At 39.2% G+C, this 23,009-nt stretch overlaps 1 protein-coding gene across 7 annotated transcripts in view; it reads right to left on the bottom strand.

Annotated features, from left to right (window-relative positions):
* EVI5L (ecotropic viral integration site 5 like) overlaps positions 1–23,009 on the bottom strand; it is a 2,636,797-nt gene that overhangs the window by 1,598,510 nt on the left and 1,015,278 nt on the right. The gene's annotated exons all lie outside the window — the stretch shown is intronic.

Below are 23,009 nucleotides of genomic sequence, written 5' to 3' on the forward strand. Positions count from 1 at the left end.
ACAAAAAGATTAGACTAAAACCCAGTAGTCTTGTTATTCAAACTTTCAGCAGTAATAACAATATATAACTGTCCGTACTCCATCGTCTGCCAAGAATTTCCAAGGATTAATAACACAAGAAAAGACAGGAAAAGTAGGTGTGTGCATGTCTGTGTGTTACAATTTTTATTACATGCAAACCAGTTAGTGGGAAGAATGAATAAAGGAAAATATGAAAGGGATAAAGTCATAAGTCAGTGTTCCCCTAACAGAACAATAATTCTGTCTAATAAAATTTAGTACTCTGGATGAACGAGACAAATGGATTTATCAAAGAGCAGTCTACCATCTTTAACTATCTCTTAATAATAAAGTATGCTCCAGTATCTAAACTTCCCTGCAGACAGTACTTAGCAAGTTCATTCAGGTCTAACTTGACTATGCTGAGGGTGCCAATGTACAGGTCTCCCATTGTCTAAAATCTAAGGGTCTACCTCTGCTTAAGTGTTCTAGATTTGTTTTCTCTCAAGTTTGTCCAGCACACAAGTTTAGCTCTCACTGTTTCAGGTTAGTGAAGGTGAGTAACATTCTATAAAGGTAATTGAATTTCTCACAGCTCAACTGTAATGCCCAGCTTAAAGAATAAATGCAAGAGTTCTCATGTCCACTTACACAATTCACCTACTTGGTTGTCATGAAAACATGACATGGCAAATCACATGCTTGATATAAGATACTCCAGGCAGCAGATTTACTGAAGAATTTACAACCATAGCAGAACAGCTGGCAAGTACCTGGGCTTCAGTGTTTATTATTGTCTCGCAGTAAATAATAATCAAATGGAGAAAGTCATGTCTAGCCACTGTGAGGAACTAAACCACATAATGTGAAATAACCAAAACAGTTCCTATGCTCAAAAAACATATTGACTCAGACCCAAGAAAGAATGTGTGTTGACTGCTGAAAAGCCTGTAGATACGTGTAATCAAAAATACATGCTGCCATGGAGTTCCAAGATGATGCTGCAATGTAAACAGCTGAAAACCAAGGCTTGGGCAGTGAACAGTTTAAATTAGCAAAAGTCCAACATCTACAGTAAAGTGTAAACTGAAACTGCTACCTGTAAAGTCAATGACATCCAGAAGGTCAAAAAGGAAAAGAAAAAATTGAAGTAAAAGAGAGAGCAGCTGTAAAAACTCAAAGGGAGACTGATTAGTACCGTGGAGCACTGCTGGAAAAGGCAGATGGTAATGACAGCAAAAGGAGCAAATTTCTACATTACCCCACTGACCAAATGCATTCTGAGATTTTCAAGATAAGTGCCTCTTTGCTGGAATAGATAAGAGACAAACAACAGAAGGCTGCAGGAAATATAGAATGTTTTAGCCAGACTTTCAGAGGAAAAAGTAGACAAACTGCTGAATATACGAAGAAAGAACAAATGGAGGTACAGCAATTAAAAAAAACAATTAACAAATGGGATAGAGTGGCTGAATTCGAGGATAGGTCATGCAGAGACAGCTTGAGGTTTACAGCAGTATCAGAACAAGCCAAAAGGAAGAATTATAAAGACTTTATGAGAAAACACTTCAGTACATGGACTGGACTTTCTACTGATGAGAGTAAAATTGAGCATACAGAGTAATTATTCTCAATATGAGACAGAAATAATACTGGACAAAATGCATGCATATCACCTAAAGGAGAAATTTCTTTTTACATTGTTGTGGAAGGGAACAAAGGTTGGAGACACAAGAAGGTTTAATGGACAATGAGAATGCACTACAAACAAGAACGAACAAAAAGCTTTTCTTCTTTCCATAAGACAATGCAGAGAAATGAAACTTTGCTTCAAATGACTTTATCCTGCTTTACATTATTTTCTCCTCAGTTTGATTAAAAACGTACACAGGTCCACAATAGGCACAAGATTAACTGGCAAACAGAAAACAACATGTAGAGGAAGGGGAAGGTGGTAAGGGCTCAAGCAACCAATAAAGAGTACAGAAAAGCAAACGATAGATACTTTGAGGGAGATATTTCCTGAAAAGTCCTTTACTGTTTTCCAAAAGAAAATTATGGATAAAAACAAAGGAAATTAAATACTTTTCAAAAATATGGATGACTCCATATCAAAAATAAACAGACAATGCAGTGGAAAAAATGAATGAGGACACTATTTAAAAAACAGTAAACAATAAATGACACCTTAAACCTATTGAACTTAGTGAGCAACAAACAGAAAATACCTATATGATTAAAGTAAATGCAATGATATACATATTATAAGTAAAAAGTTTACTTAAAATGAAACTTTAGATTTAACTGAATGGAGGTACCTATACAGGGTTTAGTTCGCATAATGGTTAAGGTCTTTCCTCCCATGCGGAATGTACTAGGTTCGATCCTGACCTCTGGCTAATTTCTGTATGGATGGGTTCCTCCCGCCTCCCAAGTATTTCCATCTCATGCTCATCCAAAAATGGAGTTGTGGGCAGCAGCACAAACTCTAGATGGTACATACACCGGGAAGAGTTATATGGACCAACTGCTTTGGGCATCAACTATGATGCTCAGTATCCTCAAGATAGGAGAACTCAGATCACAGGCTGCAGGCTATGTCAGGGATAGCCACTCAGCTCTGTACAAATTGTCTGTAGGTGGTTCAGTCTTGTTGAATAATGTTGCCAAAAATGGGCATGGGTATCTGCCACTGATAAGTGGGTTGAGGACCCAGCCTACTCTGACCTAAGCCAGGGACCCATAATGATGGTGAGGGGGGGGGGTCTATGTGCTCCTACTGACCAGTGTGTGCCTACTTTAAAGTACAGCAGCCCTGGGTCAATAAGCTACCGTCTGTACGTTTGCATTTCCTTGGATAGCTCTGTTGACTAAAAGCTGGATAAAAAAATAAACCTGGCAAATATGAACTAAAAATTGCTACATTCAATATACGTTCACTGACATGACACATCTTGGAAGTGGATGACATGTTGGTAAGGAGGAAGCTAGATACCCTACATATCCAGGAGACATGACAGAAAGTCATCTGGCGTGGGAATCAGAGCCTACTACTACGGAGGATGACTAACTAGAAATAGCGTGGGAAATTGTGGTGAGACAGAGGCTTCAGAAGACCGTGAGGGATGTCATCAGAATTAGTGACAGCTTCATGGTAGTCTCCAGTGTAACGAAACAGCAGTATTCATAACCTTAGCCAATGTCCCACAACAAGGTTGTGCTAGTGAAGAAGTTGCAGGACATATTACATAAAGTATGACAACAGGAATTGGTGCTGATAATGGATTACCTGAATGCACATATCTGGACAGAAAGAACAGAACTGCTTGGGTCCACATGGGTTAGGCAACAGGAATAAAGAAGGATTCGCCATTCTAGACTTCTGTCTGGCAAATGAGTTGATGGTAGCCAACATGTGGTTTAGAAAGAGAGACAGTCACAAGGGCACATACAAGACGTGGCAACATGCAACTCAGGTAGACCTTCTCTTAGTAAGGAAAGGGCATTGAGGTAGAATCAGTGATTGCGGTGTCATCCCCCAGTGAAACAGTCAGCCCTCAGCATAAACCACTGGTTACCACAATCAGCTGAAAGCAGTGGTCAGTAAGGGCTCTAAGAACAAAAGACTATGCTGAAGACCTGGAAACTGACGAGAGAAATCACAAGAGTTCAAGCAATTACTCAGGAGTCTACCACCTCAGGAAGAAGAAGAAGTAGAAGAAGAAGAAGAAGAAATAGGTCAAGTTGAAGAACAGTACTGCCTCAAAACAGCATGTGGAGGACTACAGAAGAGGTATGCAGCTGAGCCAGGTATGGAAATAAAGTACATAAGGAAAACTGGTGGTGGAATGCAGAGGTTCAGGAAGCCATCAAAAGAAAGGAAAGTGCAGGAAAAAGTGAGAAATAGAAAAGATAGATCAGGCTAAGACAAATTACTAGTTGGCTAACAAAGAAGGTGAGAGAGGAGTTGCAATAGCAAAGAAGACATCAGAGACACTCTACCAGCTTCTGGAAAGTGACTCAGTAGATAGCACAAAGAAGATCTATCAAGTTGCAAGACAAAGACAGTCGGACACCCTTCATAAGGGATGCCAGCATCAATGTGCTCAACAGTCCATAGGACATAAAGGCATATGAAAGGAGTCCTTACATCAGCTTCTGAATGAAGAAAACTCCACAAAGAATCTACTGCCCCAGAAAGAGCCTACAATGAAAGAAGAGGAGTCCATGCTAGAAGAACAGCACTAAGGAAAATGAAGTCAGGGAAAGCAAGAGGTCCAGATGAGGTCACAGCATATATCAAGATGCTGCATGAGTTAGGGGAGAAATGGCTCCTGAGGGAGCAGTACAGAGACAAAGGGATCTCTCAAATAACTGGAGAGTAAGCCTATTATTGCCAGTGTACAAGAACAAAGAGGACATCTACACCTGTGGGCAGTACAGAGGCATCAAACTCAAATTCCTGTCACACTGCAAGAAAACTCTGAACAGGGTGATTACTATGAAGAGTAGTAGAAAGCCAGGTCAGAAATAAGCAGTTTGGGTTTAGATCAAGATGCAACACAACTGACCCAATGTTCATAATGAGACAGACAGATGAGAAGAAGCTAGAGATGAGGAAGGAGTCTAACTAGCCATTCCTAAACTTGGAGAAAGCATATTACAAGGTCTCAAAAAAAGATGATTTGGGCAGGCCAGCTGTGGTTTGAAGTCCCAGAAACACTGGTAGAGTTAGTGCAGGCTATGTACAAGGACCCAATGATATAATTACAAACAGGATTCAGTCTCACAGATGGGATGCCAGTGGGAGTGGGTGTGCATCACGGTTCACCTCTGAACCTAATGCTGTTCATTCTGGGGTTGGGCTACATTAGTAAACAGGTCAAAGGGGACCGATCAACAGTTACTTTGTGCTGACGATATGGCATTATTGGCAGACTCTGAGCCAAAACTTCAGCAAAAGATATGGGGAATGGAATGCACAGCTGATACCACATTGGTTGAAAGTGGGTACAGATAAGGCAGTTGCAATGACAGCAAATGTGGGAAATTAGAAGTTAAAAATCAAGACAGAAGGGAAAATCATGGAACAGGTTAACAGTTTCAAGTATCTGGGAGGGGGTGGTTGAGGAGAAGGGAAGTCTAAATTAGGAGGTCAAAGCTAGAATCAGAGGGTCTTCAGCCAAATGACAGAGTGTCAGGAGTAGTGCATGACAGAAGAATGCCAAAGAAGCTGAAATGTTAGGTGTACAAAACAGTGGGGTGACCAGTGTTACTGCATGGTACAGAAACCTGGGCAGAAAAGGCAGAGCAGTTATGGAAGCTAGAGGTGAGGTACATGAAGTGCCTGAGATGGGTGACCGAATGCATGCACACTGTGGAACAGGCAGAGAAAGGAGGATCTCTGAGTAGAAGCCAAAGTAGCTTCAATGGTAGAGAAGATCAAAGGGAACAGATTACAGTAGTTCAGGCACATGTGTGGAAAAGCAGAAAACAATCTGGTGAAAAATTGGGAAAGGCAAGAGGAAATGAGGGTGTTCAGGACAAAACTAGACAGACTCTGTGACAGAAGACCTGTGAGACGAGGCATGTAGGAGTGGCACTGGATCAAGAGAGATGGCAACAGTTGGCACAACACCCTGACCCTATGTAGAAAATGTGGGTTGATGATGATGATGGGAACTATACCGCATGCTATCTGACAAAAGTCCGCGTTTTCAATAAAGGTACTATGACAGTGCAGGATAAAGGAGAAGAGAGGTAAATAACTGAGGAATGAAAAAGAAAACTAATACATTATGTGATGGAAACAGTATTGTATAAAGTTAATTCTGGTATTGTATCCACTTGATCTAATGTATGCAAAATTAACGAGGTTAAGTATGTTGACTTAACAAACGCTATGTAGTAAAATCCACAAAAGTAATGCACTAGAAACACCGACTGAGGGAAGGGAATTTGTACATGTAAGAGGTTGAAAATGTAGAACATGCACAATGGAAAACACTTTTAAAAAACATTCAGATCTGTAACTAGCAATGAGAAAATAACTACTGAATTAAATTTTCTTGTCATACTTGTCATCATGTTTCAGAGTGAAGTCTGTACATAATGGTATGTCTCCAGTACTCTTGGAGGGTAATTTCCCTTCCTTGACAAGCTCTTCTAGATTGCAAGAGGGTGGAACCATTATGTCTGGACAGTAAAGCAGGGTCTATATCATATGTTCAAAGTTTTATAACTTCGAATATTAAAATATCGAATTTAAATGTTTGAAGTTATAAAACTTCAAACATATGTACAAAAAAAAAAAAACCCCAAACCCAAAACTCATGGCTGTAGGCAGGGGGGCAACCCCCCCAGCACCCCCCACACCCACCGCTCTGTAAATATACCAACTCCGAGACTGCACCTTGCACCCCCCCACACCGTAAATATAACAACTATGAGACTGCATTATAGTGCAGTCTTGGAGCTGGTATATTTACAGAGCGGGGGGGTGCAGGGGGGCTTGCCCCCCTGCCTACACTAATCAGATAAGTTCCGTTTTTTGTTTTTTTTTTAATTATATGTTCAACGTTTGAAATTTCGAACATTTAAATTTGATAATTTAACGTTCAAAATTTTCAAACTTTAAACATATAATATAGACCCATAAAGCATGAGGCCAGTAAAGCATAACTTTTTAGCTACTGTGTCTGAAATACTACTGACTATCTAGCAACACAAGAATAGAGGGACAGATTCAGCAATAAAATGCTAAAATCTAATCAAGAAAAGTAAATCCATATCTCATCAGGTGGGTGGCCAACTGGCTCACCGATAGGACCCACAAGGTCAAAATAGATGCCTCCACCTCTGACAGCACACCTGTTACTAGTGGCATTCCCCAGGGACCTGTCCTGGGACCCCTACTGTTTAGCATATACTTCTCAGAGGTCCAGGCAAAGACAAAAGGCCTGTGGCTGACCAAGTTTGCAGATGACTGTAAGTTGGGTGCTTTCATTGACTCCCCAAATGATGTTAACATACTGCAAGAGGGTCTCACAGCAAGAAATGACTGGTGTCAAAGTGATGGCCTTAAGTTAAATGCAATAAAAGTACTATCGTACCATTCAGCAAAAACATGGTCACTACTGATTACCACATCAACAGCAACACCCTAAGCACACAACCTGCGGTGAGAGATCTGGGTACTCAGGTTGCAAACAATCTCACATTCGACCATCATGTGGCGACAGTGGTCAGATAAGCCTTTTATATGGTTCTTCTCATAAGTAAAGGGATTGCACCAAGAAAAAAAGAGGTTATCACCTCTCTGTACTCCTCTCTCATTAGGCCTATAATTGAGTATAACACCTGTTTGGTATGTACCTCTCCAAACACCTGCACCAACTGGAAAGGACACAAAAATACCTTACAAAGAGAATCCATGGCCTCCAACACTTGTCCTATGCGGACAGGCTCAAATCACTCTCACTCTACTCTGTATCGTTCAGATTACTCAGAGGTGATCTGTGTCTTACCTATAAGGCAATTCCGGACCTCGCCCTACTAGAGATGCTCCATATCTGTAAATCTAACTCCTTGTGCATTCATTACCCACTCTAAAAGCCTAAATCTAATATGCAACATCAACAAAACCTGCTGGAGAGACAGGCTTGTCTCCCACAGCCTGCCCCGTCTCTGGAATAGACGTCCCACACACGTCAGAGAACCTCGTTGACCCTCTTCAAGCGCAACCTTGATGAGTGGATGGGATACTACAAATTTGCCCCAGGGGTTCCACCTGTATCCCTCATTGACAGGGGTGACAGATGCTGACTGAGGTTTCTTTTTTGGGGGGATAAACTCTTGGCTAGGTTTAGAAGGGCCTCAGGGCCATTAGCTTAGTAACCTCCTATGACCCTATATCAGGGATTAATGATAGCTGTTCTGTTAAAAAGAGTTTTAATGACAGAGAGCAATGGAAAAAGCTTTTCATGGCTGTTTATACAAGTGTCACATTAATGGCTTTGCAAAAATATGTATACAGTTAAAATGGTGTTTATTTCTTGGACTGGAAGGGAATTGTGTGTTTTAATAAGAGCTCAGGTTCAGCTGAAACAGTACAATACAAAAATACATAAATTTTCACAAAAATATGATAAATACATACTATGAAGGACTACTTTGTAGCAGACAAACAAGGAATATAAATAGAATAAAATACAGCTTTTATGATGACACAATTTGACTTGCTGGCTTGGAATATAAATGAGTTTGTCGATAAGGAAAAAAACAAGAGAAGGTACTGATCTATACTTACAACAGTAATGCATAAGTAATAATGTTACAGGAAACACACCTGGCTCATACAGAACATCCAGATGTACCTTCTAAAAATAGGTGAATGGACTGCATCATGACCATCCACAACAAAGCGGTTCAACATGCTGAGATTCAAAATGGGTCTGGGGTCCTTGTTTTTCTTAGGTACTTGAAAGAATCACAAACAGACCATGGATCCTCTTTGGGTTGGATGACTCAGCTGAGAAAGAGTTTCTGGATTTCCAATGATGGAGTGTACAAAAAGGGAATTGTATAACCTCTGGACATGACTCTCAACACCCACACATCTGATGGGATGGCCTCCCAAGCTTTTGGGTGGACAGCCAAACAACCCCCAACTGCCTTCATATTAGAACAGTTGGGCAGCCCTTCAGGGGTACTGGAAGGGCCTCTGTGAGAAAGTCCTATGGAAGTCCTGGTTCTGCAAACTGACCCTACCACATGGGCAGCATCCATTGTAGTAGTTGCCACCCTCGCCCATTGTGGGGGGAACCTTCACTAGGGGTGTCCTGGACAGGCTGCTGTGATTTGCATAAAAAAAATTCTTTCCACCCTTCTTCTTTTAGGGCAGAAAAGTGAATTGATGACATACACACTGACTCAATTCTCACAAAGCTGGACAAACAGAGGGTGACAGTGAGTTGCCTTTCGATAGCTAAAATCTTCAACATATGTAGGGTCCTAAAGGTCCTCAAGTCAAATGAATATGGCTATGATGTATTGGTAGTCCATGTGGGTGCAAACATCCTGGCACATTAAACCCTGAAAGATATGCAGGGAAACATGACAGAACTCTAAATGCAAGTCACAAATGCTGGTAAGACATAAACCCTTGTTTCTGAGTGGAATCTTTCCTTCTCAACAAATGATACCAAAGTACAGGGAAAATATCGAATCTAACAACTGATTACACAGTTGGTGTCATTCCAGAGGAATCCATTACATGTTAGCATGGAATGACATGCTAGAGAGTCATACTTGCTTTATGAGGGATAGATGGCTAAAGCTCCTGCTGCCCCAATACTCCCTTTTTTTTTAGGTAGAATCCAGCTAATGGATCTTGCAGCCTAACAAACCACACAAATTAAGCACCTGACCACATAAAGGTGGCTATGCTCGGTGCTAAAAGTCTAAATAACAAATTGCCTGATCTTGAAGCTCTACTACATTTGGAGTACATACATATATGTGCTATTACAGAGACTTGATTTAAAAGTGCATAAAGTACTCCCCTTGTACCAGATTTTGTGCCTACCACACCATTAGACCTGATGGTAACTGTGTTGGAATATTCATATTTGCCAAAGACCACATTACTTCAAGGCTGATCCCTAGACACCCATAAACTGAACAGAACAGATTGAAATCCAAATCACACTAAATTGAACCAAGGATCAGATCATAGCATGTTACAGGACCCCTCTATGCTGAAAAAAAAATATGTAGATATACTACAAGAACTTCCATTTAACAGAAATTCCATTATCTTAGGAGACTTAATTACCTCAACCGTAGATTATACCCTCAAAATTTATTGACTTCATAAACAAAAACTCTTTGGTCAAAATAATTAAAGACTCTAGTAGAGGACAAAGTATTCTTGATCTCTTCCTTACAACTAAAGCATTGATATGAACAATCCCCCTAGTATACGGTTAAATACAGTCACAAACTGGTAACATTCCCCTTCAAATACAAATATATTTTTTTTTATTTTACATTTATTAACAGGGATAGTCCAACTGGATTAATGTCCATTTTCAGTGAAAGCCCGGGCAGAAATGCTCCAAGGTAGACAGATAAGAATAACAAAGAAGGCATTACCAATATTAATTCCTGATCTTAACAAAGAAGACATATTACAGATGAGATATTTACAAATGACATAAGCAGACATGAAATAGACAATACCACAAGTTCGATTTACCCCTGGTAACAGTCAGGGGAAAAATAACAGTAATTTGATTAATAGATAATATACATTTATGGTGAGAGTTAGCCAGGCTTGTTACAGTGGCAAAGCCAGTTTAGTGCCAGATGTTGTTTGAGTTTAGCTTTGAACTGGGATGGGGAGGAGAGCAACAATATTTAAGGACTTCAAAAGTACTAACCTTCTACAGTTCTATGATAAAATCTCAAAATAAAAGTTTAACTGTAATAACCACACATTTGAGACCACAATACAAACAAGTTATATGCTCACCTGGAAAGTTCACTGACTTCACAGTCTCTACCAGATCAGAGAATTCCTGTTCCCGAGAACAGGCTCCCCCATCCACATAAAGCAGAGTTTTTCCCTAACCCTATTTAGTCACCCCTGGTCTGGCTCCTATGTCTCTGATAGGCAGAGGCGGTCAGTAAAGCACTACCTATATAAATCAAATTTGTGGGTCACATTTGGGTTGCATGGCCCTAATGGTAGTCAGCTTAGTATACACCTATGAACCAGTGGAAGACGGAGCCTTCCCAGCTCCTAGTCAGGCTTTCTTTGATTTTGGGGCCAAAAGGGAAGAAACATAAAATGGAGTGTTAATGAAGGATGCCTTTAAATAGTCCATAAACTGTATATGCACATCCAGGATGGCGATACTAGTGCCTGCCGCACTGGACGTTCCATCGGCCACACTGGACAATAGCCACATGGAAATGTTTCTTATAGACTGCATCATACACAACTGAGCCTCTAGGGTTTTCTGAGCATCTGGAAGTTGTTTAGCCTTAACAATGTTTGATACATCAGTAATAAGGTCCTGTTCTAGTGCAGTCAAATGCAGCAAGATAATTCAGCTCATATAAGACAAAGCTGGCTAAAGCATATGCACTTTCCTATGTGATCCAATGCCCAAGATGCTTATTTGGGTGGACTGATTGCAGAATATTCCTCAGAAATGTCCTTTTTTGTGTCCGCCATAACCACGTTGGTGTCCACTGCTGGATCCTTGCTACAGTGGGGTCTGTTTTTGGGAGAGACCAAAATTTTAACAGGTTTCTTGTGGATTAGTTCCACCATGTCGGATTCTCTCCAAGTCCTCTGAGACAACAGATCCATAATCGTGTTCAGAGTGGGGCAGCCCAGGATGCGTACAGGCTTGAGCCAATAGCCTCCAGAAAAAAATAACTCTTCTGTGGAAGGGGACTCAGGGGTCCACCTCCAAGATGTTTCAAAATTTCAAGCAAATCACAAAAAGAGGCTAAAAGAGCTATAGCTAGGAAAACCAAAGACAAACCGCCAATAAAAGAGGTGAAAAAAGCAATTATGGAGATTAAAATTATGGAACTAAGAATTGGGAAAGATCAAAAACAGAACTTGATACTAAAAAAGTGGGTTGTACATGATGCTATATTGGAATTTTAGCATGAAGAGGACGTTGACATAAAACAAAGCACCTAACATTTATATTTGTTAATAAAGCAGACTCCAATACAAGGTGCAAAGTCAGTAGTCTCAATGTAAAGACTTGTAATGCAGTGTAAATAAAAAAATCTCTTATTAATTCCTGATCTTAAAATAGGTTGTAAATCTTTAATCTGCATTTTTAACTGTTTTTTGTTAATGAGCAATGTTAAATCAAGAGAGATTTAAGAGTGGATAAAGCAACTGATTGTGATATTTGAATCTGCATGCTTTACAATGGCAATTTACTGATAACTGAATGTATGCACTGACTTTCTGACATGAGGCTGCTTTCTTAGTATGGTGCAGACATAATTCTAAAATGGCTGCATCGCCAATCAGTGCCAAAATAATGTGGGCTGCAGAATATGCAACACTGAAAAATATCACAATAAAGAATTCACATCAAAAAACGTGCTGGCATATTGCCTGAGCAGAAGCAGTACTTCAACAGCAATGCTGAAAAAACATAAGGAACGGAGCTTTAACTCGAGCAAAGACAAAACAAGCACACATCATGGACAACAAAACAAAGACACCAAGAGAAGATGACCTCTGATCCATAAAGTCTGAATGATTCAGGTGCCGCCTCCTCTTCTCCACCATTACAACTGACATACAACACCTCCATGGATCAGTACTCCACTATACTTTTTGCCACTGGTTCCCAGGGTCCTATTTTTGTTTTTAGGGAAGTACTAATTCATTCTTTACATTGTTCCTATCTAGCTTTGTTCTTTCTCTTCCATTGTATGCCACCCATATCTCTCAACTGTACAGATTTTCGCAGAATGTCCAGATGTTTGCCTCATTTTTTTTTTGGTCTGTTCCTCATAAAATTGTGTTTTTTTTTGGCAAATCACTAGAATGATCTAAAGATTAAAGCCACTAAATAATGACATGTATTTGAGTTTCAGACTTCATACCCTTCAGAAAATGCTTGCTAACACAAATCCAGTTACTCTAGCAACTTTCTTAGTTTATATGAGCAATATTTAAAATGTGTCCCTATTTTTAGGCCTTTGTCTCCCCATTACGTTGGGCTTTGACCAGATTTCTTGTGCTAAGAGGTTGAGAGGTATGAACCAGACTGTCAAATAAGGAAGCGGTTAAACTGCACCATGCCTCCCTTTCTCATTTTTACAGTACTTACTTTATAGTGTTTTTAATGGAATGCCGCGGTGGTATGGCAGTAGTGTTGTTACCTCACAGCAAGAGGTTCTCCCGTTCGATTCTTGGCAGGGCTTGGGAGTGCCTTCTGTGTGGAGTCCTCATGTCCTCCCCATGGTTGGTAGTGTTCGAAAGACATGCGTGCGTAAATGGGCGTGCCTTCGTTGAAGGTTGGGCATCGAGCTGGCACCTCGGCGTTTCATAAAAATCTACTGCCAATCATTAGCGGACCGGAGTTCTGCTGTGGCAACCCCTTACTGGGAAAAGCCGAAAGATAAACAACAACTTTATAGTGTTTTTAATAATAGAAATAAGGTCAGTAAAACATCAAAATATTATTTACTCATTAACATTCTAAGCAAATGAATTTAAACTCTACAAGAGTTTGCCTCTTATTCCAAGGATATGCTACTACTTCCAGGGGGAAAATAATTCACATATTCATTTTATTTCACCCTGTCTACAATCTTTTCCATAATATATTAATACTATAAATTAGGTATTCCACTTTAGATAAAACAAAAGCCGGATAACTACAAATTCACCTTTAATCAAGAGCCTGTACACCATTAAATCATCTAATTGCACCTATTATTCAACATAAAACATTCAAAATGACACAAAGCTAGCTATTCAATCCTTACCTGATGCACTATTACATTATCTTATCATACTTATCTAGTCTAGTATAAACCTATTTGCAGTGTATGAAGCACAGCCACTATATGTTTTGAATTCAGGAAAAAGTCAACTTTATCAAGTGACTTCCTGACATAAAAATGCGCTTAATAAGGTTCTGCTAAGCACTTCTCAGTACTGCAAAGCTCTAGTTTTGGACTTTAAAATCTGTTGACACCACACACACACACAGACAGACAGACAGACACACAGCAGACCAAAGTGTTTATCAGCTTTTAGAACATCAGAGGAGCATGTGGAGTGTGACCACTGTCTGTGTGGCTCTGCTACATATTTTATGTCTTTCAAACCTGCAAAATTACGTACACCTTTTCCCCTGTAACTAATCTCCATACACAACAAAGACTTATGACTGGGTTTCCTATCAAAAGCAGTTTGTGTGTTTTCAACATGGATATACTGTATGGAGCACCACAATTATGCTCTGAAATCAGGGAAACAGCAAGCTTGTTAAGCACTGGTATTACTCTAAAAGCATTAACAGCAGTCAAGTCGCCAAAAAGAGTGACTGGAAGCTGTGAAATATTTTGTTAAGAAAGTGTTTAAAATTAGGAAGATACTCCATATCCATGAAGTGTTTTAACAGCTTTTAGAGATGTCTGAATTTACTGTTGCTCTTCTGTGGTGACTGCGGTCTGTGTGGGGGTGTTAAGTGTGTTACTGTCAAGATTTATCACTAAAACTTCTCTCCCCTTTTGAGGTGAATTTCTTGATATTCATACTTTGAACACAGTCTGCTGGTTATATGTAGATACCCAATCCATCTCTTATTTATCATCTGAGGCACTACATACTCCAAAAAACACTACAAATCAAGAGACAGCTGACAGTTTTCTAATCTACTCATTCACTACTACTGTTCTCTTTATTTAGCAAAGTGTATGAATACTTATCACCAGTAAATATGTTACAATCATTGTTCTCTCATTCCATGACTTCAAAAAATATAAAACTCCCATTCTTTCCTTTTACGTTATTTAGTTTATACAAATGTTTAACTCCAGCTCGTTCATGCTTCTTCTCAACTCCATATATATTCCTCAAATGCCATCGGCATTTTGACTGGACAGGAGGCGACATGTGCCTTCACTAAACAACCTTCAGCTTCCATTACCAACATCACTCTGTACTGAATTAAATAACCTAAGCACAGCTGACACTCCCAAGATTGCATTATCAAATCATCTACTTTTTCATTCATTTTCATTTTTTTTTCTATTGGTATCCATTACATTTGCCACAGTGCTGCACCATTTATTTTTCATTTGCTTCACTTCTAATTCCAGGTTTTTATAGTTTTTGTCCCTTCTCACCAGCATTAATAAAATATCTCTTTTCCTCCAACATTTGTATTGTCTTTATTAGATGACACAAAAAAGCTGATGCCTCTAGTACCAAGATGAAACAAAAGAACACTTGATAAAATATGGCAGACAATACAAGTGTGTAAAAAATTAAATACTTTACTCTCCATTTTACATAATAAATCTGGTTATCTTACCCATTTTGCTATGCCTGAAGGTGCACTTGACAAGGCTAACCAGTGTTTTCTCTTTGTGAAATTGAGCAAATGGTGTTTATGGTCAATGCAAAGTCATGAGAGTTCAGACAGAGCAACTTAACGTATTGTACTGGATAGCTAGAAAGGTGAGGGTCATCTGCTGAAATGGCGTGGAGAGTTTAACTGATTTGGTAAGGCAGAGGAGTGTATTTAGTATTTCTTTTTCTGTGTCTGTGAAATTCTATTCAACTGTGTTACTTTTGTATTTCCTGTGTCTGAAACTCTGATGTTTATTATAACTAAATATTAAGTATTCTTCTGTTTTTCTATTTTATTGTCCATTATTAAACATTTTTATACCTTTGCATTGTGGCTGGCATCTTGAGGGTACTTGTGTGTATTTTAGTGACACTATGGCCACTCGGATAATCCTTACTGCTTCAGTCACACCCTACCATTTATATCAATATTACCATGACAAAGTATAACTGGTTACCCTTTGTAAAAGCCTTAGAGTATCTGACTGGTGGCAGCAATCTACCTACTCAACAGCATTCTATGGATGGTTATTTGCCACAGCCTAATGAAAGCATTTCTTCATCTGAGCTACCTGGTGGTTCTAGTGTTGTACATAGAAAACAGATTTCTACTGTGTGGAAGAAATGGGAGGAGGACCGTGACCATCATTTACACAATCCATTCATTAATATTGGAAGATGATTCTCGGCTCCCATTAGCTCTGATAATAAGGTACTGTGTGATTCACTAGAAAAGTTAATGTGGAAAGAGACTGCTGTTTTTTCAATATACAAAGTTCTAGGTATACTGAATTGGATATAACTAACTGGGGACTGTGAGCTTACAAAGATCCTACTACTCCTTTTAATTTACAGGATGAACATGAGAAACTGTTTCATAAGAGATGGGTTCTTGCTGCACACAAATATACTACAGAATGGGTTTCCATTCTGATAGAAGAGATAGGGTAAAAAAGAGGGAATTACAGAGTCAAATCAACTCGACCTGTGCCATCCTGTTGTCTAAATCTGGTACAGAGTTTTTCGATAAATTATTGAGTGACAAATGTCAAGCTAAAGAATTATGAAAATGATATTATAGAAAGGAAAAAGAAAAAGTTATTGCGTGATACCAGAGATTACGATAATGATAATGTCTTTATTGGGAAGACCAACAGGAAAAAACTATGCGTCATGTGCGCTTTCAGGAAGAAGGCAACAGAGCTGAACAGCGTTCCTGGTCTTCTACATGCGATTCGTTTGAAATTACTTCTTCGGCTGAAAAAGATTGTCTTAGATAATAATGAGTTCCCTCCTTTACCACCGGCTCAAAATGTGATACAACACCAACATACTATTCGTGATGAACCCAATTTTTGTCAGAGACAGCAAGGAAAGAAGCGTTAACGTAAGGGCTATTATACCTATCCGCGAGACCGGCAACAGCAACACTTCCAGCATAACAAAAAAGGCAAATGGTAACTGTGAATCATATATTGTGAACTTATCAGGACATTACTTAAATGAAGTCGAGAGGTCTGTTCTAGAGTGTGGTTTAAAATTCATACCTACAGTAATTCCACGTTTACATGATTTAAAATGTGATGTTTTTAAATTCACTAGGAAGCTACAGTTGAAATCTTATTTTTTTAATCAATGCCATAGTTTTAATAATGAATGTGATAATAATGAGGATACAGAAACTGATTCAGACAGTGACAGTTTCTATTCTTGTACCTCGGAGAATAATTTTAATGCATATTATGCATCTGATACTAGCATGGTTGAAAGTAAATGCAGAGTCATCCCCGTTTTTAATAATAAAGGTGTCATGTTATTTTATAATATGGTTAATTATTGTGTTGAGAGGGAGTTTTTTTGCAAGCTAATAGATGCAATTTGAAATTTGAGGGCATTCATATAGGAAAGAAAGTGTCATTTTTGGATGTAGATCTAGATATCTCAAATGGTATCAAACTTTGTACTAAGGTACATAAAAAACTTGAGGGTAATATACACTATCTTAAAGCCTCTAGTTATCATCCACCCCATACCATAGAGGCTGTGCCCTATGATGAATTCATCCGTCTATATAGATTATGTAGTGAAGGGAATGAATTAATAGAAGAGATGAACAGAACATGTGCCATGTCTGAAAACAGGGGATATGATACCCGAACACAGGAATATGTGGCACAAGTTTATAAAAGAACAAGGGGAGAGAAGTAGGGGTACATGTAAGAGAGTAACCTCTGTATATGGAGATAATATATCAGATATGTATTTTGTAACCACATATAGTAGTTTTAGTCAAACTGTGACCAATATAGTTAAATATTATTGGGATTTTCTTACATCTCTGAAAGATGTTGATAAATGGCTACCTGATAGTTTTATAATATCATATAAAGTTGGCAGGAATATAAAAAACTTTTTAGTTAAAGGGAAATTCATTATGCCTCCCACAAATTTAAATAGTACAATTCATAAATATGGGACAGATGTTTGTGGTAAGTGTATGGCTTGTAAATTTATTGTAAATAGTTTTGATATAATTAATGGTGTTAGATTTAATACTAAAGGAAATTATAAATGTAATACAGAAGGCATTATTTATGCTTTGAAATGTCCATGTAATAAGTTTTATATAGGTCAGTCCAAAAGAGCTTTCAAAGTTAGGCTTCAGGAACATCTGCGAGATACTGAGAAAGGGAAGGAAGAAAGTTCAGTAGCTGAACACTTTCATAAAGAACATCAAGGGCTTTCTTTGGGGTTACAAACAACAATTCTGGAAAGTATATGTGGTAATAATAGTATCTGTACAGATGAAAATATTAAGAGCAGACTTCTATATAAGGAAGCCTTATATATACTTAAATTTGATGCTATGACACCTAAGGGAATGAATGCTGAGTTTAACTGAAGGGTTTTACTTTAAATGGTTTGTTTATTTGTTCTATTATTCTATTGACTTTGTTGATTATTTGTAATTATGCTTGACTGCGTGTGTGATATAAGGTAGAAGCTTTTTAAACTGTCATACTCCTTGTAGGCATCTTTGTCAAGACGTCGGAGAGAATAAATGGCTATTTTTTATTTTTGTGTTTACTGGTGTGTGGTTATTACTTCACAGTGTTCTTTGTGTGGTTATCGTAGTCTGGAGAGAGGGGACACAGCTGTTGAATCTGTAGCCTTTCCTAGACGTGTGTGTATGTGTGAAAAATAAGACATTCAAGTGTGTGTGTCAGGCACTTGTAACTGGGACACAGTGCTCCAAGGTGAGTCTTGTTTGAGATCTGGAGAAAGAGACCAGTCTCATGTTTGGAGCAGATTCCCTGTGTTCTCTTGAGGGAAACTGTGCTTGATGCTGAGAGCTGCATTTGAAGTACTGTGTAAATCCATTCTTATTTTTAGTGAACACCTCCCACCAGTGTCAAAGGTGAGGACTGGGGCTCCTTGATTACTGGCTCAGGGTAAAGAGGGACATAGGTTCACAGGTAGGTACTAGGCTATTGGCCCTAGGGCCTATATAAGCCCAACCAAACAGTACCCTGGCTTTTGCCACCCAAGAAAATTATTTTCCTGTGCCCCTGTCAAGCAGAGCCACAGAAGTGACCCCATGTGAATTTCCTATCTCCCATCCAATCATCAAGACTTTCTTGAAGAGTGCTGAGGAGCTTTATTTGATATAGATACGTAGCTTGTTCCAGAGTATGGGAAGTCTCTGAGACAGGAATTTATCCCTCCAGCATGTTCTGTTTATTGTGGTGATAAGGTTTAGGTCCCTAGAGCGTGTAGCTCGGAGGGATTGGGATTTCTTTACGTGGAGCATGTCCAACAGCTCTGGGTTTGACATAGCTTTGTATGTTAGGCAAAGATCACCTCTGAGTAGGCGATATACGATAGAGTAAAGCTGGAGTTGTTTGAGACGGTCTGCATATGGCATGTGTTTGAGGCCGGTAATCCTCTTTGTGAGGTATTTCTGTGTCCTTCCCAGTTGTTGTAGATGTCTTGTGAGGTACATACCAAAAGGGGCGCTGTACTCTATAATGGGTCTAATGAGTGATGAGAAGAGGGGAACAATGACCTCTTTTGTTCCTGGATGAGAAACCTTTTGTGATGAGGTGTGCCACATAGAAGGATTTCCTGACTACTATGGCGATGTGATTATCAAAGGAGAGACTACTGTCCACCTGTGTCCCAAGGTCTCTTATCACACTTTCAGTGTTAAGTAGACTACAGCCTATGTGGTAGTTCATGGGTACAGAGTTTTTACCAAAAGGGATGACACCGAGCACCAAAAAAGTACATCTGTATAAGCTGCACATACCTATAACAGTAGGTGTTTAAATTCTTCACTGGTGCAGTAGCCTATGGGTTGAATCCTGCCAAGGATACAGCACTTGGTCAACTTCCAAAACCTTTCATCCCCTCCCACATGTCACTCTGGCTGCTTATAGGAGTGTAATTGTGATTGGAGTGGACAGAGGACCTGTAGTTTGCAACCACAGAATTATCTGCAAACAATGAATAGCTGTCATGTGAAATTAAGCAAACTGAGCCATCAATATTGATGAAGGCATTAGCCCCATTACCCAGAGCACAAGTTGAGCTGGAGGCGGTTGCACTGAAGATTCTAAATGGAATTTTATAGAGCACAGACCCTGTCCTGTGAGAAGGAAACCATACAATTTGCAGTGTCTAGCTGGCATACAATAAACTGTACTGTCTGAGTCAGTTGAAGGTAGACTTCTCTTAACTGATCAATATGCCCAGGAACTGATGCAGCTGGAGAAAGTAATCATCCAGATATGCAAAAACTCTGATTCCTCATAGTCATACATGGAATGCAGCCACAGTCATGCACTAGGTAAACACCGGGGGGAGTTGGCAAAACTGTCTGCACCTGGACCATCTTGAACAGGGTTTTTTTAATATATACATGTGAGCTTATGTGGTTTAGGTCCAGAACAGGCCTGAAGTCCTTGTTTTCTTAAGATTCAAAAGAATCTTGAGTAAAAGCCTGACCCTGTCTATTCTTGTGGGACCTCTTAAATGGCTCTTTTTTAAAGAGGGTATGTAATTTCCTTTTCAGCTACTTTTTGATGGTGGATGCTATATCCAGGAACACCAAAATCATCTCAGGAGGTCACTGGTGAAAAGGAATAGAATAATCTCTAAATATTATCCTTCGTACCTAACAGCCCCATGTGATGGCCATCCACACTGGTGAGCGGAGGGACAGATGTCCCCGACTGCCTACAGAGACACATCATCAGGCAGTCCTTCAGGGAGAATTTGGTTGTCTGTCAGAAAATGCCTAGCAGCATTCCTAGTTTTGCGGGCAACCTCTACCTCTGAGTCTGCATCTGTTGAAGTGGCTACTACTGCTGTGGTCACCCTTATCTGAAGTGGAGTCAAAGGGCTGACTAATGGACTTTTGAAATCATAATGATTTGGACTCTTTTTGGTCTCTATTGTATGATCGCTGGGGGGGTGGGGTCTCAAATCTGACTCAGATGCACAACTACAGAACAAATATCTAAGCTAACAGTCAACAAGTAACAAGAAGAACAGCTGTATGCAATAACCTACACTCAAACACTAAGTTCTAGGAAGCAAAATGTCTGCATATGTAAAGGAAAACATGCTACTTCTCTTTCACTCTCTCTCTTTTTTTTTATTTGCATAATGGCAGTGGCAGGCAAGACACAAGCAATGCCAGCACAAAAAGGAAGGAAAAGAGGGACTCTTAATAATATAATCTAAATTACAACTAGAAAATAATATATATAAAATTATTAGAATATTCAGATCAGCAGAAACTACCTCAAAAATAAGGAGAGACGTATTTAGCTTGCAGCTAAAAGTGGATCTTGTCTGAATGTTTTGGTGCCAAGCCAGATTTAATGGGGGATTTACACAATGGTGCACTATGGGAAGCAAATATTTGGAGGAGCTCAAGGCTGGAGGACTAGCTTTGTAAGCTGAGACTGACAAGTGGCCCGTCAGTTAGATCAGATGGATGGGATGATTAGGATCAAAGCTTCCAAACTTGAAGAGAAAAATAAAACTTGTGTACTCACCATAATTGTGCGTCTGTGTTGTTCATTGTCATTCTTCCTCAAATAATGGGTTTAGGATCTAATCCTCTGATCAGACTCGGCCACTTTTCTTCTAGATTCTAGGATCTAGATTCTTGAGCTCCTCCTTTACCCTTAATGCCCCTGACCACAGCATTAACTCAGATCAAGTTTGCTACTACTGTACTACCTTGAAATATATAATCATAAATCATAATACTGCAGAAAAAAAGTGGAATAGTAACAGAACAGGGGCTCAAACAGGAACTGTGGTTCCTGACAAAATTCTTCATCAGGTCACTCCCAAAAATATGGATAGGGGGAAGGTGTGTGGGGGGGAGCTGAGATAGAATGAAAAAGGACATCACAGATGTATAGTTATGGTGAGTACATAACTTTTATATCTGATGATGTCATTCGTTTCTCAACAAATGGGACAGAGTCCCTACCTGCAGTAAACTCGGGTGGTCCTCGTGTAAGGATGTGCCGGAGAACCGCAAAACTAAATGCAGCCCTGTTTCTGGAGAAGACATCCTGATATCCAACCTGCACATGAACGAGTGCCATTCAGTCTTGAAGGCACATCCAAGGCAACCTCAGTGGGCTCATAGTCTCTACAGCAAAGACGTCTCTTAAGAGATTTTTTGTTTTTATAGGTATAATGTGGTTTTGTGCCCACGATATTCTTAATCCTGTAATTCATGGTCAGAATATTCCAATTAGCATCTATTGTCTGTCTAATTTTCCTATTGATTGAATGGCACTCGTCCATGTGGATCCTGTAGGCATTGTTCCTCTATTGATGCTTCAAATGAATTTATACATCCTATCTCAAAGCAGAGATTTGTATTTAAGGTGTCAGCTAGTTGTAAGACTCTAAATATTATCTATCTAGCTATGTGTGTGGCATGTGACAGTTTTTATGTTGGTAAGTCCAACAGAATGTTCTATGAGCAGATTCGTGAGCTTAAATATGCCATGAGATGAGCTGATTTAACCAATGCTTTTGCTAAACATGTATATGAGTAAAGTTCATCACATTTTTTTATGTTTAAAGTTATTGAGACAGTTAATAAGGGTCCCAGAGGTGGTGATTTGGTGAATTTTACAGAGGAAAGGGAACTATACTGGATTTGCAAGTTTCTCTCTGATAGGAAGCCTTGTATAAATAACAAGGTTTCTTTAAGACCGGTTCTTAAATCTAGGGATTTGCATAGATAATTTATAATGGTTGTGGGTTGGTTAATGTGCATTTTAAATTTCTGAGTAAAAGTCTGAATATTTCAGTCTGAAGAAGAACTGTGAGTTTGAAAGTGCTCACTGTGTTTTTTTGCTGCAAATAAAAGTGAAGTTGTTTTAAGCCGTGGTTGTGGAACTTTTCATTCTCTACTGTTTGCTATTCTCATTTATTGTTAAATTTAGGAAAGAAAACTGTCAAGTTGATGACTTAATTGATGTTTGTTTCTGAGGCAACTTTGGGTAAAAAGGAAGGATTACTACATAAGGTAACCCTATCTTTATGAGAAATCAAATAAGGTGGTTTTGAAGAGAGGATTTGGAGTTCAGAGACTCACCACACAGAAGTTATTGCCACAAGAAAAACTGTTTTCCAAGAAAGAAATCTGAGATCTGCTTTAGCTGAGGGCTCAAAGGGTGACTGTACTAAACTCTGTATCCCAAGGAGGAGTAGGATCTTTTGCTGAAGGTCTAAGTAAAAAGGTACCTTAAAGAAAAGCCTTATGTAACTTGGATGAAACTAAAACGGAAGCATTATCTCCAATGTGGAAGTTAGAGATGGCTGCGCTGAACTTTAA

Source organism: Protopterus annectens, chromosome 9.part0 (assembly GCF_019279795.1).
Source record: "Protopterus annectens isolate FY-2018-M chromosome 9.part0, PAN1.0, whole genome shotgun sequence".
Classification (NCBI taxonomy): domain Eukaryota; kingdom Metazoa; phylum Chordata; order Ceratodontiformes; family Protopteridae; genus Protopterus; species Protopterus annectens.